We start from the raw sequence: 5,077 nt of genomic DNA, 5'->3' as shown, positions 1-5,077 counted from the left end.
CATGTTTGGAGAACATGATGCAATTCGTGTTGCAACCAACAAGATCCGTATTTTGCGACAAGGCAATCGATCAGTAACATTATATGCTTCGCAATTTCGACAACTTGCAACTGATATCAAGTGGAATGATGCCGCACTTGTGAGTCAATTTCTCTACGGATTACAATATGAGGTAAAGAAATTGATGCTTAATTTACCTGATCCTCAAACATTGAGTCAAGCAATTGACTTTGCTATGAAGTGCGACAATTGACTTTTTGAATTTCGATCCGAGAGTCGCACAAGTGGGCCTCAACGTTACTACAATTCAATGGCAACACCGACGTCTCCTCAACACATACCTTCAGAAGTAGAGGATATGCAAATTGATGCGGTACGTTTCAAACCTCTTACTGAGCAAGAAAAGTCTCGTCGTCGACAAGAAGGATTGTGCTTATATTGTGGAGAACCTAAGCACACTGCTCAACATTGTCCAAAGAAGCGACGTAACTACAAAATGAGGAGTACGGCTGTCAAAGAAGACAGTATGTCAGAAAACGAGTACGTCCAGCTACAATAGGGACCGTGCGGCTGGAATCTTGTACAACTTCTAATAAAGGTCCTATCCTCTCCTTAGAACCATCTCCTTGTTTTATAATAGATGTGCGTTTAGGACCTAATAATTACAAAGCCTCTGCCTTGGTAGATTCAGGAGCCTCATCTTGTTTTTTAGATGAAGAATTTGCTAGATGTCATAGAATATCATTAATACAAAAAACTAAACCTGTACACGTAGAAGTCATAGATGGTCGTCCGTTGTCTTCTGGAGATGTAACTCACGAAACACTTCCTGTAGATGTAGTAATAAATGGTCATAGTAGTTGCGTAATTTTTAATATAATTAGATCTCCCTCTAATCCAGTAATTTTAGGCTTATCATGGTTAGAAAAGTATAATCCTCGAATAAATTGGATTTCTCGTAAACTTGATTTTCCTCAGAGCATTAGTAACAGTTCTATTAACCAAGTAAAAAACCATGAGTCTAGTATAGTAAAACTCGCACCTATAGGTGCAAAAGCATTTATACACGCAGCAAAAGAAGGATCAACTTTTGCTATTTATGCTGCACCTATTTCTGAAAGCGTAAAGACTTCAAGTGGCATTCCAAGTCAATATCAGGATTATCAAGACGTTTTTGAGAAAAAGAATGCAGATATTCTTCCTGAGCATCGCCCATACGATTTTTCAATCGATCTCAAGGAAGGAACTCAGCCACCATTTGGACCAATTTACAGTTTATTGCAAGATGAGTTGGCTGAACTCAAGACATATATTGACGAGAATTTAGCGAAGAATTTCATACGCCATTCAAAATCTCCAGCAGGAGCTCCAATTCTATTCGTAAAGAAAAAAGATGGATCTTTACAAATGTGTGTTGACTATCGAGGACTCAACAAGATCACAATCAAGAACAGGTATCCATTACCTTTGATATCAGGACTCCTTGACGAGTTAAATCAAGCTAAGATCTATACAAAAATAGATCTAAGAGGAGCATATAATCTAGTACGGATCAAAGAAGGAGATGAATGGAAGACTGCGTTTCGAACCAGGTACGGGCATTTTGAATATAATGTCATGCCTTTTGGACTCACGAATGCACCAGCTGCTTTTCAACATCTCATGAATGATGTATTTCGTGAATTCTTAGACAATTTTGTCGTCTGCTACCTAGACGATATCCTGATTTATTCTAAGAATGTTGAAGAACATGAAATACATGTTCGTCAAGTATTACAAAAACTCAGAGATGCAGGATTGTACGCCAAGATGGAAAAGTGTGTATTTCACACTACTCAAGTTGACTTTTTAAGATACATCATTTCAAATGATGGTCTTATGATGGATTCTAAGAAAGTCCAAACAATCATGGATTGGAAGATTCCAAAGACTGTAAGAGATGTCCAATGTTTCTTGGGATTTGCCAATTACTATCGGATCTTCATCAAAGACTTCTCACGAGTTGTAGCTCCACTTACACGCTTGACTAGTAAAGATAAATTCCAATGGAATCAAGAAGCGGAAGCAGCATTTGAAGCCTTGAAGACATCGTTTGTCTCTGCACCAGTCTTATATCGTGTTGACTTTTCCAAGGCATTTTTTATGGAAACAGACGCATTGGATTTTGCCTTGGGTGCAGTTTTATCACAAATGGGAACAGATGACAAACTTCATCCGATAGCTTTTCATTCAAGAAAATTCTCAGCAGCCGAGATCAATTATGAGATCCACGATAAAGAACTTCTTGCAATCGTGGATTCTTTTCAAGAATGGCGTCATTATCTAGAAGGTGCTTCTAGTCCAGTCATTGTGTATACAGATCACAAGAACCTCGAGTATTTCATGTCAGCACGCGTGTTGAATCGTCGTCAAGCTCGTTGGAGTATGTCTTTGTCAAGATTCGACTTCATTATCACTTATCGACCAGGAAAACAACAAGGTTTGTCCGATGCCTTGTCTAGACGTTCTTATTTTGCACCAAAAGAAGGAGATGCAGCTTTTGAGCAACAAAGAACGGTCCTCTTGAAACCGGAGCAATTTCATCTCCGAGCAATGAAATCAACATTGACTGTTGATTCAACTTTTCTCAAGCAAATCCAGTCCAGTATGTCCTCAGACCCTCTTGTTCATGATATCGAGAATAATTCTTCCAAGTCTCATGATTCTTCTAAGTTCGAGTTCAAGAATAATCTATTATATTTTGAAGGACGCCTATATGTTCCAGAAGGAAAAGCACGTTTGCGTGTTCTTCAAGCACGTCATGACTTTCCAGCAGCAGGGCACTTTGGATATAATAAGACTTTGGAACTCATATCAAGAGATTTTTGGTGGCCACAAATGTGGAAGTCAGTCAAAGACTTTGTACAATCATGTGATATTTGTTCAAGATCAAAAATTCCTCGACATCGACCTTACGGACTTCTTCAGCCATTACCTATACCAGAACAACCATGGTCTTCTGTTTCTATGGATTTCATCACAGATCTTCCAAACTCAAGATCTTATGATTCTATATTTATGATAGTAGATCGTTTCACCAAGATGGCACATTTTATGCCATGTACAAAATCTATCACAGGTGAAGAAACAGCTAAGCTTTTCATTGATAATATCTATCGCTATCATGGATTGCCTAAAGATATCATATCGGATAGGGAAACTCAATTTGTGTCGAGATTTTGGAGGACTCTTTTCAAGATTTTAAAAGTGGACATAAAGCTATCTTCAGCTTTCCATCCTCAAACTGATGGACAAACAGAGCGCGTAAACCAAGTCTTGGAACAGTATTTAAGGTGTACCATCAACTACCAACAAGATGATTGGACAAACCTTCTGCCATTGGCAGAGTTTGCTTATAATAATACGGTACATTCCTCCACGCAACAAACACCTTTCTTTGCCAATTATGGCTATCATCCACGACTTGATACTTTTGATTTTTCAAAAGTTGATAATCCTGCAGCAGAAGATATGGCAAATCGGTTGTCAGAGTTACATGCAATAATGAAGGCGCAGTTGAAGAAAGCTCAAGAACGACAAAAGATAAATGCAGATGTATATCGTAAAGAGCAACCACAACTCAACGTGGGTGATAAGGTATGGCTACTTCGTCGCAATATCAAGACCACTCGACCTTGTGACAAATTGGACTATCGTAGGCTTGGCCCCTTTTCTGTTTCTGAACAGATCAACCCAGTTGCATATCGGTTACATCTACCGGAGTCAATGAAGATCCATCCTGTATTCCACATGTCTCTTCTTGAACCATATAAGACAGTGGATATACAAGGAAGAAGACAAATACCACCGCCTCCTATAGAAGTAGATAATAATGAAGAATTTGAGGTGGAAGAGATATTAGACTCAAGGCGGCGCCGAAATAAGCTGGAATATCTTGTTCATTGGTGCGGATATGATATTAGTGAGCGCACATGGGAGCCATCCAGGAATCTAGCAAATGCATCAGCTAAAGTCAAAGTTTTTCATCAACGACATCCATCAAAACCAAGATGAAAACCTCTCTTATAAAAGAGACAAGATTGAGGAAGTTATGAAGGCCTCAACAGTGATCAAATAACAGGGTGGTCTTCTCGCCCTGGAATGGGACACTATCGATGGCTAAGAGGACCCATCAACTATCTTCGAAGAGAACAAAGATCAGAGTATGTAGCAAATACAATTCGCCGCATATTAGATTTTCTCAATATATAATCACCGCTCCTCGTGGAACTCGTCCTTAGAAGGGGGGGTAATGTCACGGACATACATATAATTACCTATATGAATAGATAAAAGTATGTAAAAGTAGGTTAATTGTGTAATATCTTCTAGAGAAGCTTCTTAGAAGCTTCATAGACGCTGCTTTGACTTTATAGGAGTCTATAGTTGACTTTTAGGTTAGAAACTTGGTCAACAAGTTAGCCATGTGCCACGCATGTTGGAAGCTTAAAGAACAAGCTAACTACGTGGTCCATCCATAGAAAACTTGCCTTGCAAGCAAAGGCATGTGGCCTAGAAAGTCAACATATATTGGAGGTCTTATAGAACATCGCCACGTGGCTTCTAGTTAGATAGTATATATAGAGGCAAGAGTGAAGCCTTCTTCACTCTTGTCAACTCCTTTCTTGCTTCTAGTCTAGTTTCAAGGGTCTCTAGTTTTCTTGTATTTTGGCAATAGCCATTCCAGTTTCTTTCTTAATATACATATTTCTATTTTGTCCTATTTCTTTTTGAGAAAAGTCTCACTTACTCTTTAGCTTTCATCGAGTTCTTGTCCTTGACAATCTAATAGTTGTTGATTTTCTATCTCTTTAGTGCCAAAAATATACATAATTTACAAGTAATAATAGAAGATAGAATGCAATCTTTTCTAAACCTTGTTTCTTTGATAGATGTCATTGATAAAAAATATATCAACTTTCTAATGGCAACAACTACTAATACAATTGCAAGGCAAAATAGATCAACTACAACCATAACTAAAAGAATGGATGCGAGAAGGATGTGAACAAGGACTTATACAATTATATTATATGTG

Source organism: Physcomitrium patens, chromosome 16 (genome assembly GCF_059467195.1).
Source record: "Physcomitrium patens ecotype Gransden chromosome 16, ASM5946719v1, whole genome shotgun sequence".
Classification (NCBI taxonomy): Eukaryota; Viridiplantae; Streptophyta; class Bryopsida; order Funariales; family Funariaceae; genus Physcomitrium; species Physcomitrium patens.
Note: the sequence above shows the minus strand (reverse complement) of the source record.